Source organism: Equus caballus, chromosome 17 (assembly GCF_041296265.1).
Source record: "Equus caballus isolate H_3958 breed thoroughbred chromosome 17, TB-T2T, whole genome shotgun sequence".
In the NCBI taxonomy this organism is placed as follows: domain Eukaryota; kingdom Metazoa; phylum Chordata; class Mammalia; order Perissodactyla; family Equidae; genus Equus; species Equus caballus.
The window spans coordinates 10,936,536-10,956,932 of NC_091700.1; positions in this window are offsets into that span (position 1 = coordinate 10,936,536).

The window sequence follows — 20,397 nt, forward strand, 5'->3', positions numbered from 1 at the left end:
TGGCACGTGTGAGAGGTGGTTCCAACCTGCCCGGCCGGTCATTTCGGAGAGTCGTCCAAGTGGTTCTGGCGTAGCCCGCAGGTGATTTTGGCGCGTCCGGCAGGTGGTTCCGCAGTGCTCGGCAGGTGGTTCAGGCATGGCCGTCACGTGGTTCCAGTTTGTCCTGGACGTGTTTCCAGCTTCTCGGGCAGGTGGTTCTGGTACGTCAGAGAGGTGGTTCCGCCATGGCTGGCAGGTGATCCCGGACTGTCCCCAAGGTGGTTCTGGCATAGCCAGCAGTTGATATTGGCCTGTCCGGCAGGTGGTTCCAGCGAGTCGAACAGGTGGCTCCGGCGTTCTTGGCAGGTGGTTCCGGTCTGTCCAGTAGGTGTTTCCGGCGTGTCTGGCACGTGCTTCCGGCATGCGCGGCAGGTGTTTCCGTAGTGTCCGCCAGGTGGTTCTGGAATACCCGGCAGGTGATTTTGGCGTGTCCGGCAGGTGTTTCTGGCGAGTCGAGCAGGTTGCTCCGGCATGCTCGGCAGGTGCTTCCGGCGTCTCCGGCACTTGGTTCTGGTGTGTCTGAGAGCTGGTTCCGGCATGTCCGGCAGATGATTCCGGAGTGTCCGCCAAATGGTTCCGGCATACCCAGCAGGTGATTTTGGCGTGTCAGGGAGGTGGTACCGGTGAGTCGAGCAGGTGGTTCCGGCGTGCTCGGCAGGTGGTTCAGGCGGTTCTGGCAGGTGGTATCCGTCTGTTCGGGGTGTGGTTCCAGCATCTCATGAACACGTTTCTGGCACGTCTGAGATGTGGTTCCAGCCGGCCCGACAGGTGTTTCCGCAGTGTCCGCCAAGCGGTTCTGGCGTAGTTGTCAGGTGATTTTGGCATGACCGGCAGGTGGTTCCAGCAAGCCTGGCAGGTGATTCCAAAGTGTTCACCAAATGGTTGTGGCGTAGCCGGCAGGTGATTTTTGAATGATCGGCTGGTGTTTCTGGCGAGTCGAGCAGGTGGCTCCGGCATGCTCGGCAGGTGCTTACGGCGTCTCCGGCACGTGGTTCTGGTGTGTCTGAGAGCTGGTTCCGGCATGTCCGGCAGATGATTCCGGAGTGTCCGCCAAGTGGTTCTGGCATACCCGGCTGGTGATTTGGGCATGTCAGGTAGGTGCTCGGCAGGTTGTTCAGACGGGTCTGGCAGGTGTTTTCCGTCCGTTCGGGGTGTGGTTCCAGCATCTCATGCACATGGTTCTGGCACGTCTGAGATGTGGTTCCGGCCGGCCCGACAGGTGTTTCCACAGTGTCCGCCAAGTGGTACTGGCGTAGTTGGCAGGTGATTTTGGCATGACCGGCAGGTGGTTCCAGCAAGCCCGGCAGGTGATTCCGAAGTGTTCCCCAACTGGTTGTGGCGTAGCCGGCAGGTGATTTTTGCGTGATCGGCAGGTGGTTCTGGCGAGTCGAGCAGGTGGTTCCGGCGTGCTCGGCTGGTGCTTCCAGGGTCACTGGCACGGGGTTCTGGCATGTCTGAGAGGTGGTTCCTGCATGCCCGGCAAGTGATTCCGGAGTGTTCGCCAAGTGGTTCTGGCATAGTCGGCAGGTGATTTTGGCATGTCCGGCAGGTGGTTCAGGCGAGTTGAGCAGGTGGTTCCAACGTGCTTGGCAGGTGCTTCCGGCGTCTCCGGCACGTGTTTCTGGCACATCTGACAGGTGGTTCCGGCATGCCCGAAAGCTGATTCCGGTCTGTCCGGTAGGTGGTTCCAGCCTGCACGGCATGTGGTTCTGGTACGTCTCAGAGGTGGTTGCGCATGCCCAACAGGTGATTCCGGACTGTCCGCCACATGGTTCTGGCACGTCTGAGAGGTGGTTCCGGCATGCCCGGCAGGTCATCCCAGAGAGTCCTCCAAGTGGTTCTGGCATAACACGCAGGTGATTTTGGCGTGTCTGGCAGGTTGTTCCGTTGTGCTTGGCAGGTGGTTCAGGCTTGGCCGGCAGGTGGTTCCAGACTGTCCAGGACGTGTTTCCAGCTTCTCCGGCAGGTGGTTCTGGTACGTCTGAGAGGTGGTTCCGCCATGGCTGGCAGGTGATTCCGGACCATCCCCTAGGTGGTTCTGGCATAGCCAGCAGTTGATATTTGCCTGTCTGGCAGGTGGTTCCAGCGAGTCGAACAGGTGGCTCCGGCGTGCTCGGCAGGTGGTTCCGGTCTGTCCGGTAGGTGATTCCGGCGTGTCCGGCACGTGCTTCCGGCACGTCTGAGAGGTGGTTCCGGCATGCGCGTCAGGTGATTCCGTAGTGTCCGCCAGGTGGTTCTGGCATACCCGGCAGGTGATTTTGGCGTGTCCGGCAGGTGTTTCTGGCGAGTCGAGCAGGTGGCTCCGGCATGCTCGGCAGGTGCTTCCGGCGTCTCCGGCACTTGGTTCTGGTGTGTCTGAGAGCTGGTTCCGGCATGTCCGGCAGATGATTCCGGAGTGTCCGCCAAGTGGTTCTGGCATACCCAGCAGGTGATTTTGGCGTGTCAGGGAGGTGGTACCAGTGAGTCGAGCAGGTGGTTCCAGCATGCTCGGCAGGTGGTTCAGGCGGTTCTGGCAGGTGGTATCCTTCTGTTCGGGGTGTGGTTCCAGCATCTCATGAACACGTTTCTGGCACGTCTGAGATGTGGTTCCAGCCGGCCCGACAGGTGTTTCCGCAGTGTCCGCCAAGCGGTTCTGGCGTAGTTGTCAGGTGATTTTGGCATGACCGGCAGGTGGTTCCAGCAAGCCTGGCAGGTGATTCCAAAGTGTTCCCCAACTGGTTGTGGCGTAGCCGGCAGGTGATATCTGCGTGTCCGGCAGGTGGTTCTGGCGAGTCGAGCCGGTGGTTCCGGCGTGCTCGGCAGGTGCTTCCGGGGTCATTGGCACGTGGTTCTGGCATATCTGAGAGGTGGTTCCGGCATGCACGGCAGGTGATTCCGGAGTGTTCGCCAAGTGCTTCTGGCACGTCTGAGAGGTGGTTCCTGCATGCCCGGCAAGTGATTCCGGAGTGTTCGCCAAGTGGTTCTGGCATAGTCGGCAGGTGATTTTGGCATGTCCGGCAGGTGGTTCAGGCGAGTTGAGCAGGTGGTTCCAACGTGCTTGGCAGGTGCTTCTGGCGTCTCCGGCACGTGTTTCTGGCACATCTGACAGGTGGTTCCGGCATGCCCGAAAGGTGATTCCGGTCTGTCCGGTAGGAGGTTCCAGCCTGCACGGCATGTGGTTCTGGTACGTCTCAGAGGTGGTTGCGCATGCCCAACAGGTGATTCCGGACTGTCCGCCACATGGTTCTGGCACGTCTGAGAGGTGGTTCCGGCATGCCCGGCAGGTCATCCCAGAGAGTCCTCCATGTGGTTCTGGCATAACACGCAGGTGAATTTGGCGTGTCTGGCAGGTTGTTCCGTGGTGCTCAGCAGGTGGTTCAGGCTTGGCCGGCAGGTGGTTCCAGACTGTCCAGGACGTGTTTCCAGCTTCTCCGGCAGGTGGTTCTGGTACGTCTGAGAGGTGGTTCCGCCATGGCTTGCAGGTGATCCCGGACTGTCCCCAAGGTGGTTCTGGCATAGCCAGCAGTTGATATTGGCCTGTCCGGCAGTTGGTTCCAGCGAGTCGAACAGGTGGCTCCGGCGTTCTTGGCAGGTGGTTCCGGTCTTCCGGTAGGTGTTTCCGGCGTGTCTGGCACGTGCTTCCAGCACGTCTGAGAGGTGGTTCCGGCATGCGCGGCAGGTGATCCCGTAGTGTCCGCCAGGTGGTTCTGGCATACCCGGCAGGTGATTTTGGCGTGTCCGGCAGGTGTTTCTGGCGAGTCGAGCAGGTGGCTCCGGCATGCTCGGCAGGTGCTTCCGGCGTCTCCGGCACTTGGTTCTGGTGTGTCTGAGAGCTGGTTCCGGCATGTCCGGCAGATGATTCCGGAGTGTCCGCCAAGTGGTTCTGGCATACCCAGCAGGAGATTCTGGCATGTCAGGGAGGTGGTACCAGTGAGTCGAGCAGGTGGTTCCGGCATGCTCGGCAGGTGGTTCAGGCGGTTCTGGCAGGTGGTATCCGTCTGTTCGGGGTGTGGTTCCAGCATCTCATGAACACGTTTCTGGCACGTCTGAGATGTGGTTCCAGCCGGCCCGACAGGTGTTTCCGCAGTGTCCGCCAAGCGGTTCTGGCGTAGTTGGCAGGTGATTTTGGCATGACCGGCAGGTGGTTCCAGCAAGCCTGGCAGGTGATTCCAAAGTGTTCACCAACTGGTTGTGGCGTAGCCGGCAGGTGATTTTTGCGTGATCGGCAGGTGGTTCTGGCGAGTCGAGCAGGTGGTTCCGGCGTGCTCGGCTGGTGCTTCCGGGGTCATTGGCACGGGGTTCTGGCATGTCTGAGAGGTGGTTCCTGCATGCCCGGCAAGTGATTCCGGAGTGTTCGCCAAGTGGTTCTGGCATAGTCGGCAGGTGATTTTGGCATGTCCGGCAGGTGGTTCAGGCGAGTTGAGCAGGTGGTTCCAACGTGCTTGGCAGGTGCTTCCGGCGTCTCCGGCACGTGGTTCTGGTGTGTCTGAGAGCTGGTTCCGGCATGTCCGGCAGATGATTCCGGAGTGTCCGCCTAGTGGTTCTGGAATACCCGGCTGCTGATTTTGGCATGTCAGGTAGGTGGTTCCGGCGAGTCGAGCAGGTGGCTCCGGCGTGCTCGGCTGGTTGTTCAGACGGGTCTGGCCGGTGTTTTCCGTCTGTTCGGGGTGTGGTTCCAGCCTCTCATGCACATGGTTCTGGCACGTCTGAGACGTGGTTCCGGCCGTCCCGACAGGTGTTTCCACAGTGTCCGCCAAGTGGTAATGGCGCAGTTGGCAGGTGATTTTGGCATGACCGGCAGGTGGTTCCAGCAAGCCCGGCAGGTGATTGCAAAGTGTTCCCCAACTGGTTGTGACGTTGCCGGCAGGTGATTTTTGCGTGTCCGGCAGGTGTTTCTGGCGAGTCGAGCAGGTGGCTCCGGCATGCTCGGCAGGTGCTTCCGGCGTCTCCGGCACGTGGTTCTGGTGTGTCTGAGAGCTGGTTCCGGCATGTCCGGCAGATGATTCCGGAGTGTCCGCCAAGTGGTTCTGGCATACCCGGCTGGTGATTTGGGCATGTCAGGTAGGTGGTTCCGGCGAGTCGAGCAGGTGGCTCCGGCGTGCTCGGCAGGTTGTTCAGATGGGTCTGGCAGGTGTTTTCCGTCTGTTCGGGGTGTGGTTCCAGCATCTCATGCACATGGTTCTCGCACGTCTGAGACGTGATTCCGGCCGGACCGACAGGTGTTTCCACAGTGTCCGCCAAGTGGTACTGGCGTAGTTGGCAGGTGATTTTGGCATGACCGGCAGGTGGTTCCAGCAAGCCCGGCAGGTGATTCCGAAGTGTTCCCCAACTGGTTGTGGCGTAGCCGGCAGGTGATTTTTGCGTGTCCGGCAGGTGGTTCTGGTGAGTCGAGCAGGTGGTTCCGGCGTGCTCTGCAGGTGCTTCCGGGGTCATTGGCACGTGGTTCTGGCATATCTGAGAGGTGGTTCCGTTATGCCCGGCAGGTGATTCCGGAGTGTTCGCCAAGTGTTTCCGGCATAGCCGGCAGGTGATTTTGCATGTCCAGCGGTCGTTCCGGCGGGTCGAGCTGGTGGTTCCGGCGTGTGCGGCAGGTGGTTCCGGTCTGTCCGGCAGGTGGTTCTGTGGTGTCCGGCACGAGGTTCAGTCTGAGAGGCTGTGCCGGCATGCCCCTCACGTGATTCCGGCTTGTCCCCGAAGTGGTGCTGGTGTAGCGGGCAGGTGATTTTGCCGTGTCCGGCAGGTGGTTCAGGCGAGTTGAGCAGGTGGTTGCGACGTGCTCGGCAGGTGCTTCCGGCGTCTCCGGCACGTGTTTCTGGCACATCTGACTGGTGGTTCCGGCATGCCCAAAAGTTGATTCCGGTCTGTCCGGTAGGTGGTTCCGGCGTGCACGGCACCTGGTTCTGGTACGTCTCAGAGGTGGTTGCGTATGCCCAACAGGTGATTCCGGACTGTCCGCCACGTGCTTCTGGCACGTCTGAGAGGTGGTTCCAACATGCCCGGCAGGTCATTTCGGAGAGTCGTCCAAGTGGTTCTGGCGTAGCCCGCAGGTGATTTTGGCGTGTCCGTCAGGTGGTTCCGCCGTGCTCGGCAGGTGGTTCAGGCATGGCCGTCACGTGGTTCCAGTCTGTCCAGGACGTGTTTCCAGCTTCTCCGGCAGGTGGTTCTGGAACGTCTGAGAGGTGGTTCCGCCATGGCTGGCAGGTGATCCCGGACGGTCCCCCAGGTGGTTCTGGCATAGCCAGCAGTTGATATTGGCATGTCCGGCAGGTGGTTCCAGCGAGTCGAACAGGTGGCTCCGGCGTTCTTGGCAGGTGGTTCCGGTCTGTCCGGTAGGGGTTTCCGGCGTGTCTGGCACGTGCTTCCGGCACGTCTGAGAGGTGGTTCCGGCATGCGCGGCAGGTGATTCCGTAGTGTCCGCCAGGTGGTTCTGGCGTACCCGGCAGGTGATTTTTGCGTGTCCGGCAGGTGGTTCTGGCGAGTCGAGCAGGTGGTTCCGGCGTGCTCGGCAGGTGCTTCCGGGGTCATTGGCACGTGTTTCTGGCATATCTGAGAGGTGGTTCCGCCATGCCCGGCAGGTGATTCCGGAGTGTTCGCCAAGTGTTTCCGGCATAGCCGGGAGGTGATTTTGCATGTCCAGCGGTCGGTCCGGCGGGTCGAGCCGGTGGTTCCGGCGTGTGCGGCAGGTGGTTCCGGTCTGTCCGGCAGGTGGTTCTGTGGTGTCCGGCACGAGGTTCAGTCTGAGAGGCTGTGCCAGCATGCCCCTCACGTGATTCCGGCTTGTCCCCGAAGTGGTGCTGGTGTAGCGGGCAGGTGATTTTGGCGTGTCCGGCAGGTGGTTCAGGCGAGTTGAGCAGGTGGTTGCGACGTGCTCGGCAGGTGCTTCCGGCGTCTCCGGCACGTGTTTCTGGCACATCTGACTGGTGGTTCCGGCATGCACAAAAGTTGATTCCGGTCTGTCCGGTAGGTGGTTCCGGCGTGCACGGCACGTGGTTCTGGTACGTGTCAGAGGTGGTTGCGTATGCCCAACAGGTGATTCCGGACTGTCCGCCACGTGCTTCTGGCACGTCTGAGAGGTGGTTCCAACATGCCCGGCAGGTCATTTCGGAGAGTCGTCCAAGTGGTTCTGGCGTAGCCTGCAGGTGATTTTGGCGTGTCCGGCAGGTGGTTCCACCGTGCTCGGCAGTTGGTTCAGGCATGGCCGTCACGTGGTTCCAGTCTGTCCAGGACGTGTTTCCATCTTCTCCGGCAAGTGGTTCTGGTACGTCTGAGAGGTGGTTCCGCCATGGCTGGCAGGTGATCCCAGACTGTCCCCCAGGTGGTTCTGGCCTACCCTGCAGGTGATTTTGGCGTGTCCGGCAGGTGTTTCTGGCGAGTCGAGCAGGTGGCTCCGGCGTGCTCGGCAGGTGGTTCCAGTCTGTCCGGTAGGTCATTCCGGCATGTCTGGCACGTGCTTCCGCCACGTCTGAGAGGTGGTTCCGGCATGCGCGACAGGTGATTTCGGAGTGTCCGCCAGGTGGTTCTGGCGTACCCGGCAGGTGATTTTGGCGTGTCCGGCAGGTGTTTCTGGCGAGTCGAGCAGGTGGCTCCGGCATGCTCGGCAGGTGCTTCCGGCGTCTCCGGCACGTGGTTCTGCTGTGTCTGAGAGCTGGTTCCGGCATGTCCGGCAGATGATTCCGGAGTGTCCGCCAAGTGGTTCTGGCATACCCGGCTGGTGATTTGGGCATGTCAGGTAGGTGGTTCCGGCGAGTCGAGCAGGTGGCTCCGGCGTGCTCGGCAGGTTGTTCAGACGGGTCTGGCAGGTGTTTTCCGTCTGTTCGGGGTGTGGTTCCAGCATCTCATGCACATGGTTCTGGCACGTCTGAGATGTGGTTCCGGCCGGCCCGACAGGTGTTTCCACAGTGTCCGCCAAGTGGTACTGGCGTAGTTGGCAGGTGATTTTGGCATGACCGGCAGGTGGTTCCAGGAAGCCCGGCAGGTGATTCCGAAGTGTTCCCCAACTGGTTGTGGCGTAGCCGGCAGGTGATTTTTGCGTGTCCGGCAGGTGTTTCTGGCGAGTCGAGCAGGTGGTTCCGGCGTGCTCGGCAGGTGCTTCCGGGGTCATTGGCACGTGGTTCTGGCATATCTGACAGGTGGTTCCGGCATGCCCGGCAGGTGATTCCGGAGTGTTCGCCAAGTGTTTCCGGCGTAGCCGGCAGGTGAGTTTGCATGTCCAGCGGTCGTTCCGGCGGGTCGAGCCAGTGGTTCCGGCGTGTCCGGCAGGTGGTTCCAGCGAGTCGAACAGGTGGCTCCGGCGTGCTCGGCAGGTGGTTCCGGTCTGTCCGGTAGGTGATTCCGGCGTGTCCGGCACGTGCTTCCGGCACGTCTGAGAGGTGGTTCCGGCATGCGTGACAGGTGATTTCGGAGTGTCCGCCAGGTGGTTCTGGCGTACCCGGCAGGTGATTTTGGCGTGTCCGGCAGGTGTTTCTGGCGAGTCGAGCAGGTGGTTCCGGCGTGCTCGGCAGGTGCTTCCGGGGTCATTGGCACGTGGTTCTGGCATATCTGAGAGGTGGTTCCGGCATGCCCGGCAGGTGATTCCGGAGTGTTCGCCAAGTGTTTCCGGCGTAGCCGGCAGGTGAGTTTGCATGTCCAGCGGTCGTTCCGGCGGGTCGAGCCGGTGGTTCCGGCGTGTCCGGCAGGTGGTTCCGGTCTGTCCGGCAGGTGGTTCTGTGGTGTCCGGCACGAGGTTCAGTCTGAGAGGCTGTGCCGGCATGCCCCTCACGTGATTCCGGCTTGTCCCCGAAGTGGTGCTGGTGTAGCGGGCAGGTGATTTTGGCGTGTCCGGCAGGTGGTTCAGGCGAGTTGAGCAGGTGGTTGCGACGTGCTCGGCAGGTGCTTCCGGCGTCTCCGGCACGTGTTTCTGGCACATCTGACTGGTGGTTCCGGCATGCACAAAAGTTGATTCCGGTCTGTCCGGTAGGTGGTTCCGGCGTGCACGGCACGTGGTTCTGGTACGTGTCAGAGGTGGTTGCGTATGCCCAACAGGTGATTCCGGACTGTCCGCCACGTGCTTCTGGCACGTCTGAGAGGTGGTTCCAACATGCCCGGCAGGTCATTTCGGAGAGTCGTCCAAGTGGTTCTGGCGTAGCCCGCAGGTGATTTTGGCGTGTCCGGCAGGTGGTTCCACCGTGCTCGGCAGTTGGTTCAGGCATGGCCGTCACGTGGTTCCAGTCTGTCCAGGACGTGTTTCCACCTTCTCCGGCAAGTGGTTCTGGTACGTCTGAGAGGTGGTTCCGCCATGGCTGGCAGGTGATCCCAGACTGTCCCCCAGGTGGTTCTGGCCTACCCTGCAGGTGATTTTGGCATGTCCGGCAGGTGGTTCAGGCGAGTTGAGCAGGTGGTTCCAACGTGCTTGGCAGGTGCTTCCGGCGTCTCCGGCACGTGTTTCTGGCACATCTGACAGGTGGTTCCGGCATGCCCGAAAGGTGATTCCGGTCTGTCCGGAAGGTGGTTCCAGCCTGCACGGCATGTGGTTCTGGTACGTCTCAGAGGTGGTTGCGCATGCCCAACAGGTGATTCCGGACTGTCCGCCACATGGTTCTGGCACGTCTGAGAGGTGTTTCCGGCATGCCCGGCAGGTCATCCCAGAGAGTCCTCCAAGTGGTTCTGGCATAACTCGCAGGTGATTTTGGCGTGTCTGGCAGGTTGTTCCGTTGTGCTTGGCAGGTGGTTCAGGCTTGGCCGGCAGGTGGTTCCAGTCTGTCCAGGACGTGTTTCCAGCTTCTCCGGCAGGTGGTTCTGGTACGTCAGAGAGGTGGTTCCGCCATGGCTGGCAGGTGATTCCGGACCATCCCCCAGGTTGTTCTGGCATAGCCAGCACTTAACATTGGCCTGTCCGGCAGGTGGTTCCAGCGAGTCGAACAGGTGGCTCCGGCGTGCTCGGCAGGTGGTTCTGGTCTGTCCCGTAGGTGATTCCGGCGTGTCCGGCACGTGCTTCCGGCACGTCTGAGAGGTGGTTCCGGCATGCGCGGCAGGTGATTTCCGAGTGTCCGCCAGGTGGTTCTGGCATACCCGGCAGGTGATTTTGGCGTGTCCGGCAGGTGTTTCTGGCGAGTCGAGCAGGTGGCTCCGGCATGCTCGGCAGGTGCTTCCGGAGTCTCCGGCACGTGGTTCTGGTGTGTCTGAGAGCTGTTTCCGGCATGTCCGGCAGATGATTCCGGAGTGTCCGCCAAGTGGTTCTGGCATACCCAGCTGGTGATTTGGGCATGTCAGGTAGGTGCTCGGCAGGTTGTTCAGACGGGTCTGGCAGGTGTTTTCCGTCTGTTCGGGGCGTGGTTCCAGCATCTCATGCACATGGTTCTGGCACGTCTGAGATGTGGTTCCGGCCGGCCCGACAGGTTTTCCACAGTGTCCGCCAAGTGGTACTGGCGTAGTTGGCAGGTGATTTTGGCATGACCGGCAGGTGGTTCCAGCAAGCCCGGCAGGTGATTCCGAAGTGTTCCCCAACTGGTTGTGGCGTAGCCGGCAGGTGATTTCTGCGTGTCCGGCAGGTGGTTCTGGCGAGTCGAGCAGGTGGTTCCGGCATGCTCGGCAGGTGCTTCCGGGGTCATTGGCACGTGGTTCTGGCATATCTGAGAGGTGGTTCCGGCATGCCCGGCAGGTGATTCCGGAGTGTTCGCCAAGTGTTTCCGGCGTAGCCGGCAGGTGATTTTGCACGTACAGCAGTCGTTCCGGCGGGTCGAGCCGGTGGTTCCGGCGTGTCCGGCAGGTGGTTCCGGTCTGTCCGGCAGGTGGTTCTGTGGTGTCCGGCACGAGGTTCAGTCTGAGAGGCTGTGCCGGCAGGCCCTCACGTGATTCCAGCTTGTCCCCGAAGTGGTGCTGGTGTAGCGGGCAGGTGATTTTGGCGTGTCCGGCAGGTGGTTCAGGCGAGTTGAGCAGGTGGTTGCGACGTGCTCGGCAGGTGCTTCCGGCGTCTCCGGCACGTGTTTCTGGCACATCTGACTGGTGGTTCCGGCATGCACAAAAGTTGATTCCGGTCTGTCCGGTAGGTGGTTCCGGCGTGCACGGCACGTGGTTCTGGTACGTGTCAGAGGTGGTTGCGTATGCCCAACAGGTGATTCCGGACTGTCCGCCACGTGCTTCTGGCACATCTGAGAGGTGGTTCCAACATGCCCGGCAGGTCATTTCGGAGAGTCGTCCAAGTGGTTCTGGCGCAGCCCGCAGGTGATTTTGGCGTGTCCGGCAGGTGGTTCCACCGTGCTCGGCAGGTGGTTCAGGCATGGCCGTCACGTGGTTCCAGTCTGTCCAGGACGTGTTTCCAGCTTCTCCGGCAGGTGGTTCTGGTACGTCTGAGAGGTGGTTCCGCCATGGCTGGCAGTTGATTCCGGACCGTCCCACAGTTGTTTCTGGCATAGCTAGCAGTTGATATTGGCCTGTCCGGCAGGTGGTTCCAGGGAGTAGAACAGGTGGCTCCAGCGTGCTCGGCAGGTGGTTCCGGTCTGTCCGGTAGGTGTTTCCGGCGTGTCTGGCACGTGCTTCCGGCATGCGCGTCAGGTGATTCCGTAGTGTCCGCCTGGCGGTTCTGGCATACCCGGCAGGTGATTTTGGCGTGTCCGGCAGGTGTTTCTGGCGAGTCGAGCAGGTGGCTCAGGCATGCTCGGCAGGTGCTTCCGGCGTCTACGGCACTTGGTTCTGGTGTGTCTGAGAGCTGGTTCCGGCATGTCCGGCAGATGATTCCGGAGTGTCCGCCAAGTGGTTCTGGCATACCCAGCAGGTGATTTTGGCGTGTCAGGGAGGTGGTACCGGTGAGTCGAGCTGGTGGTTCTGGCGTCCTCGGCAGGTGGTTCAGACGTGTCTGGCAGGTGTTTTCCGTCTGTTCTGGGTGTGGTTCCAGCATCTCATGCACATGGTTCTGGCACGTCTGAGATGTGGTTCCGGCCGGCCCGACAGGTGTTTCCACAGTGTCCGCCAAGTGGTACTGGCGTAGTTGGCAGGTGATTTTGGCATGACCGGCAGGTGCTTCAGGCGAGTTGAGCAGGTGGTTGCGACGTGCTCGACAGGTGCTTCCGGCGTCTCCGGCCCGACAGGTTTTCCACAGTGTCCGCCAAGTGGTACTGGCGTAGTTGGCAGGTGATTTTGGCATGACCGGCAGGTGGTTCCAGCAAGCCCGGCAGGTGATTCCGAAGTGTTCCCCAACTGGTTGTGGCGTAGCCGGCAGGTGATTTCTGCGTGTCCGGCAGGTGGTTCTGGCGAGTCGAGCAGGTGGTTCCGGCGTGCTCGGCAGGTGCTTCCGGGGTCATTGGCACGTGGTTCTGGCATATCTGAGAGGTGGTTCCGCCATGCCCGGCAGGTGATTCCGGAGTGTTCGCCAAGTGTTTCCGGTGTAGCCGGCAGGTGATTTTGCATGTCCAGCGGTCGTTCCGGCGGGTCGAGCCGGTGGTTCCGGCGTGTCCGGCAGGTGGTTCCGGTCTGTCCGGCAGGTGCTTCTGTGGTGTCCGGCACGAGGTTCAGTCTGAGAGGCTGTGCCGGCATGCCCCTCACGTGATTCCGGCTTGTCCCCGAAGTGGTGCTGGTGTAGCGGGCAGGTGATTTTGGCGTGTCCGGCAGGTGGTTCAGGCGAGTTGAGCAGGTGGTTGCGACGTGCTCGCCAGGTGCTTCCGGCGTCTCCGGCACGTGTTTCTGGCACATCTGACTGGTGGTTCCGGCATGCCCAAAAGTTGATTCCGGTCTGTCCGGTAGGTGGTTCCGGCGTGCACGGCACGTGGTTCTGGTACGTGTCAGAGGTGGTTGCGTATGCCCAACAGGTGATTCCGGACTGTCCGCCACGTGCTTCTGGCACGTGTGAGAGGTGGTTCCAACCTGCCCGGCCGGTCATTTCGGAGAGTCGTCCAAGTGGTTCTGGCGTAGCCCGCAGGTGATTTTGGCGCGTCCGGCAGGTGGTTCCGCAGTGCTCGGCAGGTGGTTCAGGCATGGCCGTCACGTGGTTCCAGTTTGTCCTGGACGTGTTTCCAGCTTCTCGGGCAGGTGGTTCTGGTACGTCAGAGAGGTGGTTCCGCCATGGCTGGCAGGTGATCCCGGACTGTCCCCAAGGTGGTTCTGGCATAGCCAGCAGTTGATATTGGCCTGTCCGGCAGGTGGTTCCAGCGAGTCGAACAGGTGGCTCCGGCGTTCTTGGCAGGTGGTTCCGGTCTGTCCAGTAGGTGTTTCCGGCGTGTCTGGCACGTGCTTCCGGCATGCGCGGCAGGTGTTTCCGTAGTGTCCGCCAGGTGGTTCTGGAATACCCGGCAGGTGATTTTGGCGTGTCCGGCAGGTGTTTCTGGCGAGTCGAGCAGGTTGCTCCGGCATGCTCGGCAGGTGCTTCCGGCGTCTCCGGCACTTGGTTCTGGTGTGTCTGAGAGCTGGTTCCGGCATGTCCGGCAGATGATTCCGGAGTGTCCGCCAAATGGTTCCGGCATACCCAGCAGGTGATTTTGGCGTGTCAGGGAGGTGGTACCGGTGAGTCGAGCAGGTGGTTCCGGCGTGCTCGGCAGGTGGTTCAGGCGGTTCTGGCAGGTGGTATCCGTCTGTTCGGGGTTTGGTTCCAGCATCTCATGAACACGTTTCTGGCACGTCTGAGATGTGGTTCCAGCCGGCCCGACAGGTGTTTCCGCAGTGTCCGCCAAGCGGTTCTGGCGTAGTTGTCAGGTGATTTTGGCATGACCGGCAGGTGGTTCCAGCAAGCCTGGCAGGTGATTCCAAAGTGTTCACCAAATGGTTGTGGCGTAGCCGGCAGGTGATTTTTGAATGATCGGCTGGTGTTTCTGGCGAGTCGAGCAGGTGGCTCCGGCATGCTCGGCAGGTGCTTACGGCGTCTCCGGCACGTGGTTCTGGTGTGTCTGAGAGCTGGTTCCGGCATGTCCGGCAGATGATTCCGGAGTGTCCGCCAAGTGGTTCTGGCATACCCGGCTGGTGATTTGGGCATGTCAGGTAGGTGCTCGGCAGGTTGTTCAGACGGGTCTGGCAGGTGTTTTCCGTCCGTTCGGGGTGTGGTTCCAGCATCTCATGCACATGGTTCTGGCACGTCTGAGATGTGGTTCCGGCCGGCCCGACAGGTGTTTCCACAGTGTCCGCCAAGTGGTACTGGCGTAGTTGGCAGGTGATTTTGGCATGACCGGCAGGTGGTTCCAGCAAGCCCGGCAGGTGATTCCGAAGTGTTCCCCAACTGGTTGTGGCGTAGCCGGCAGGTGATTTTTGCGTGATCGGCAGGTGGTTCTGGCGAGTCGAGCAGGTGGTTCCAGCGTGCTCGGCTGGTGCTTCCAGGGTCACTGGCACGGGGTTCTGGCATGTCTGAGAGGTGGTTCCTGCATGCCCGGCAAGTGATTCCGGAGTGTTCGCCAAGTGGTTCTGGCATAGTCGGCAGGTGATTTTGGCATGTCCGGCAGGTGGTTCAGGCGAGTTGAGCAGGTGGTTCCAACGTGCTTGGCAGGTGCTTCCGGCGTCTCCGGCACGTGTTTCTGGCACATCTGACAGGTGGTTCCGGCATGCCCGAAAGCTGATTCCGGTCTGTCCGGTAGGTGGTTCCAGCCTGCACGGCATGTGGTTCTGGTACGTCTCAGAGGTGGTTGCGCATGCCCAACAGGTGATTCCGGACTGTCCGCCACATGGTTCTGGCACGTCTGAGAGGTGGTTCCGGCATGCCCGGCAGGTCATCCCAGAGAGTCCTCCAAGTGGTTCTGGCATAACACGCAGGTGATTTTGGCGTGTCTGGCAGGTTGTTCCGTTGTGCTTGGCAGGTGGTTCAGGCTTGGCCGGCAGGTGGTTCCAGACTGTCCAGGACGTGTTTCCAGCTTCTCCGGCAGGTGGTTCTGGTACGTCTGAGAGGTGGTTCCGCCATGGCTGGCAGGTGATTCCGGACCATCCCCTAGGTGGTTCTGGCATAGCCAGCAGTTGATATTGGCCTGTCTGGCAGGTGGTTCCAGCGAGTCGAACAGGTGGCTCCGGCGTGCTCGGCAGGTGGTTCCGGTCTGTCCGGTAGGTGATTCCGGCGTGTCCGGCACGTGCTTCCGGCACGTCTGAGAGGTGGTTCCGGCATGCGCGTCAGGTGATTCCGTAGTGTCCGCCAGGTGGTTCTGGCATACCCGGCAGGTGATTTTGGCGTGTCCGGCAGGTGTTTCTGGCGAGTCGAGCAGGTGGCTCCGGCATGCTCGGCAGGTGCTTCCGGCGTCTCCGGCACTTGGTTCTGGTGTGTCTGAGAGCTGGTTCCGGCATGTCCGGCAGATGATTCCGGAGTGTCCGCCAAGTGGTTCTGGCATACCCAGCAGGTGATTTTGGCGTGTCAGGGAGGTGGTACCAGTGAGTCGAGCAGGTGGTTCCAGCATGCTCGGCAGGTGGTTCAGGCGGTTCTGGCAGGTGGTATCCTTCTGTTCGGGGTGTGGTTCCAGCATCTCATGAACACGTTTCTGGCACGTCTGAGATGTGGTTCCAGCCGGCCCGACAGGTGTTTCCGCAGTGTCCGCCAAGCGGTTCTGGCGTAGTTGGCAGGTGATTTTGGCATGACCGGCAGGTGGTTCCAGCAAGCCTGGCAGGTGATTCCAAAGTGTTCCCCAACTGGTTGTGGCGTAGCCGGCAGGTGATTTCTGCGTGTCCGGCAGGTGGTTCTGGCGAGTCGAGCCGGTGGTTCCGGCGTGCTCGGCAGGTGCTTCCGGGGTCATTGGCACGTGGTTCTGGCATATCTGAGAGGTGGTTCCGGCATGCACGGCAGGTGATTCCGGAGTGTTCGCCAAGTGCTTCTGGCACGTCTGAGAGGTGGTTCCTGCATGCCCGGCAAGTGATTCCGGAGTGTTCGCCAAGTGGTTCTGGCATAGTCGGCAGGTGATTTTGGCATGTCCGGCAGGTGGTTCAGGCGAGTTGAGCAGGTGGTTCCAACGTGCTTGGCAGGTGCTTCTGGCGTCTCCGGCACGTGTTTCTGGCACATCTGACAGGTGGTTCCGGCATGCCCGAAAGGTGATTCCGGTCTGTCCGGTAGGAGGTTCCAGCCTGCACGGCATGTGGTTCTGGTACGTCTCAGAGGTGGTTGCGCATGCCCAACAGGTGATTCCGGACTGTCCGCCACATGGTTCTGGCACGTCTGAGAGGTGGTTCCGGCATGCCCGGCAGGTCATCCCAGAGAGTCCTCCATGTGGTTCTGGCATAACACGCAGGTGAATTTGGCGTGTCTGGCAGGTTGTTCCGTGGTGCTCAGCAGGTGGTTCAGGCTTGGCCGGCAGGTGGTTCCAGACTGTCCAGGACGTGTTTCCAGCTTCTCCGGCAGGTGGTTCTGGTACGTCTGAGAGGTGGTTCCGCCATGGCTTGCAGGTGATCCCGGACTGTCCCCAAGGTGGTTCTGGCATAGCCAGCAGTTGATATTGGCCTGTCCGGCAGTTGGTTCCAGCGAGTCGAACAGGTGGCTCCGGCGTTCTTGGCAGGTGGTTCCGGTCTTCCGGTAGGTGTTTCCGGCGTGTCTGGCACGTGCTTCCAGCACGTCTGAGAGGTGGTTCCGGCATGCGCGGCAGGTGATCCCGTAGTGTCCGCCAGGTGGTTCTGGCATACCCGGCAGGTGATTTTGGCGTGTCCGGCAGGTGTTTCTGGCGAGTCGAGCAGGTGGCTCCGGCATGCTCGGCAGGTGCTTCCGGCGTCTCCGGCACTTGGTTCTGGTGTGTCTGAGAGCTGGTTCCGGCATGTCCGGCAGATGATTCCGGAGTGTCCGCCAAGTGGTTCTGGCATACCCAGCAGGAGATTCTGGCATGTCAGGGAGGTGGTACCAGTGAGTCGAGCAGGTGGTTCCGGCATGCTCGGCAGGTGGTTCAGGCGGTTCTGGCAGGTGGTATCCGTCTGTTCGGGGTGTGGTTCCAGCATCTCATGAACACGTTTCTGGCACGTCTGAGATGTGGTTCCAGCCGGCCCGACAGGTGTTTCCGCAGTGTCCGCCAAGCGGTTCTGGCGTAGTTGGCAGGTGATTTTGGCATGACCGGCAGGTGGTTCCAGCAAGCCTGGCAGGTGATTCCAAAGTGTTCACCAACTGGTTGTGGCGTAGCCGGCAGGTGATTTTTGCGTGATCGGCAGGTGGTTCTGGCGAGTCGAGCAGGTGGTTCCGGCGTGCTCGGCTGGTGCTTCCGGGGTCATTGGCACGGGGTTCTGGCATGTCTGAGAGGTGGTTCCTGCATGCCCGGCAAGTGATTCCGGAGTGTTCGCCAAGTGGTTCTGGCATAGTCGGCAGGTGATTTTGGCATGTGCGGCAGGTGGTTCAGGCGAGTTGAGCAGGTGGTTCCAACGTGCTTGGCAGGTGCTTCCGGCGTCTCCGGCACGTGTTTCTGGCACATCTGACAGGTGGTTCCGGCATGCCCGAAAGGTGATTCCGGTCTGTCCGGAAGGTGGTTCCAGCCTGCACGGCATGTGGTTCTGGTACGTCTCAGAGGTGGTTGCGCATGCCCAACAGGTGATTCCGGACTGTCCGCCACATGGTTCTGGCACGTCTGAGAGGTGTTTCCGGCATGCCCGGCAGGTCATCCCAGAGAGTCCTCCAAGTGGTTCTGGCATAACTCGCAGGTGATTTTGGCGTGTCTGGCAGGTTGTTCCGTTGTGCTTGGCAGGTGGTTCAGGCTTGGCCGGCAGGTGGTTCCAGACTGTCCAGGACGTGTTTCCAGCTTCTCCGGCAGGTGGTTCTGGTACGTCTGAGAGGTGGTTCCGCCATGGCTGGCAGGTGATTCCGGACCATCCCCCAGGTGGTTCTGGCATAGCCAGCAGTTAACATTGGCCTGTCCGGCATGTGGTTCCAGCGAGTCGAACAGGTGGCTCCGGCGTGCTCGGCAGGTGGTTCCGGTCTGTCCCGTAGGTGATTCCGGCGTGTCCGGCACGTGCTTCCGGCACGTCTGAGAGGTGGTTCCGGCATGCGCGGCAGGTGATTTCGGAGTGTCCGCCAGGTGGTTCTGGCATACCCGGCAGGTGATTTTGGCGTGTCCGGCAGGTGTTTCTGGCGAGTCGAGCAGGTGGCTCCGGCATGCTCGGCAGGTGCTTCCGGAGTCTCCGGCACGTGGTTCTGGTGTGTCTGAGAGCTGGTTCCGGCATGTCCGGCAGATGATTCCGGAGTGTCCGCCAAGTGGTTCTGGCATACCCAGCTGGTGATTTGGGCATGTCAGGTAGGTGCTCGGCAGGTTGTTCAGACGGGTCTGGCAGGTGTTTTCCGTCTGTTCGGGGTGTGGTTCCAGCATCTCATGCACATGGTTCTGGCACGTCTGAGATGTGGTTCCGGCCGGCCCGACAGGTTTTCCACAGTGTCCGCCAAGTGGTACTGGCGTAGTTGGCAGGTGATTTTGGCATGACAGGCAGGTGGTTCCAGCAAGCCCGGCAGGTGATTCCGAAGTGTTCCCCAACTGGTTGTGGCGTAGCCATCAGGTGATTTCTGCGTGTCCGGCAGGTGGTCCTGGCGAGTCGAGCAGGTGGTTCCGGCGTGCTCGGCAGGTGCTTCCGGGGTCATTGGCACGTGGTTCTGGCATATCTGAGAGGTGGTTCCGGCATGCCCGGCAGGTGATTCCAGAGTGTTCGCCAAGTGTTTCCGGCGTAGCCGGCAGGTGATTTTGCATGTCCAGCGGTCGTTCCGGCGGGTCTAGCCGGTGGTTCCAGCGTGTCCGGCAGGTGGTTCCGGTCTGTCCGGCAGGTGGTTCTGTGGTGTCCGGCACGAGGTTCAGTCTGAGAGGCTGTGCCGGCATGCCCCTCACGTGATTCCGGCTTGTCCCCGAAGTGGTGCTGGTGTAGCGGGCAGGTGATTTTGGCGTGTCCGGCAGGTGGTTCAGGCGAGTTGAGCAGGTGGTTGCGACGTGCTCGGCAGGTGCTTCCGGCGTCTCCGGCACGTGTTTCTGGCACATCTGACTGGTGGTTCCGGCATGCCCAAAAGTTGATTCCGGTCTGTCCGGTAGGTGGTTCCGGCGTGCACGGCACGTGGTTCTGGTACGTGTCAGAGGTGGTTGCGTATGCCCAACAGGTGATTCCGGACTGTCCGCCACGTGCTTCTGGCACGTGTGAGAGGTGGTTCCAACCTGCCCGGCCGGTCATTTCGGAGAGTCGTCCAAGTGGTTCTGGCGTAGCCCGCAGGTGATTTTGGCGCGTCCGGCAGGTGGTTCCGCCGTGCTCGGCAGGTGGTTCAGGCATGGCCGTCACGTGGTTCCAGTCTGTCCTGGACGTGTTTCCAGCTTCTCCGGCAGGTGGTTCTGGTACATCAGAGAGGTGGTTCCGCCATGGCTGGCAGGTGATCCCGGACTGTCCCCAAGGTGGTTCTGGCATAGCCAGCAGTTGATATTGGCCTGTCCGGCAGGTGGTTCCAGCGAGTCGAACAGGTGGCTCCGGCGTTCTTGGCAGGTGGTTCCAATCTGTCCAGTAGGTGTTTGCGGCGTGTCTGGCACGTGCTTCCGGCATGCGCGGCAGGTGATTCCGTAGTGTCCGCCAGGTGGTTCTGGAATACCCGGCAGGTGATTTTGGCGTGTCCGGCAGGTGTTTCTGGCGAGTCGAGCAGGTGGCTCCGGCATGCTCGGCAGGTGCTTCCGGCGTCTCCGGCACTTGGTTCTGGTGTGTCTGAGAGCTGGTTCCGGCATGTCCGGCAGATGATTCCGGAGTGTCCGCCAAGTGGTTCTGGCATACCCAGCAGGTGATTTTGGCGTGTCAGGGAGGTGGTACCGGTGAGTCGAGCAGGTGGTTCCGGCGTGCTCGGCAGGTGGTTCAGGCGGTTCTGGCAGGTGGTATCCATCTGTTCGGGGTGTGGTTCCAGCATCTCATGAACACGTTTCTGGCACGTCTGAGATGTGGTTCCAGCCGGCCCGACAGGTGTTTCCGCAGTGTCCGCCAAGCGGTTCTGGCGTAGTTGTCAGGTGATTTTGGCATGACCGGCAGGTGGTTCCAGCAAGCCTGGCAGGTGATTCCAAAGTGTTCACCAAATGGTTGTGGCGTAGCCGGCAGGTGATTTTTGAATGATCGGCTGGTGTTTCTGGCGAGTCGAGCAGGTGGCTCCGGCATGCTCGGCAGGTGCTTACGGCGTCTCCGGCACGTGGTTCTGGTGTGTCTGAGAGCTGGTTCCGGCATGTCCGGCAGATGATTCCGGAGTGTCCGCCAAGTGGTTCTGGCATACCCGGCTGGTGATTTGGGCATGTCAGGTAGGTGCTCGGCAGGTTGTTCAGACGGGTCTGGCAGGTGTTTTCCGTCCGTTCGGGGTGTGGTTCCAGCATCTCATGCACATGGTTCTGGCACGTCTGAGATGTGGTTCCGGCCGGCCCGACAGGTGTTTCCACAGTGTCCGCCAAGTGGTACTGGCGTAGTTGGCAGGTGATTTTGGCATGACCGGCAGGTGGTTCCAGCAAGCCCGGCAGGTGATTCCGAAGTGTTCCCCAACTGGTTGTGGCG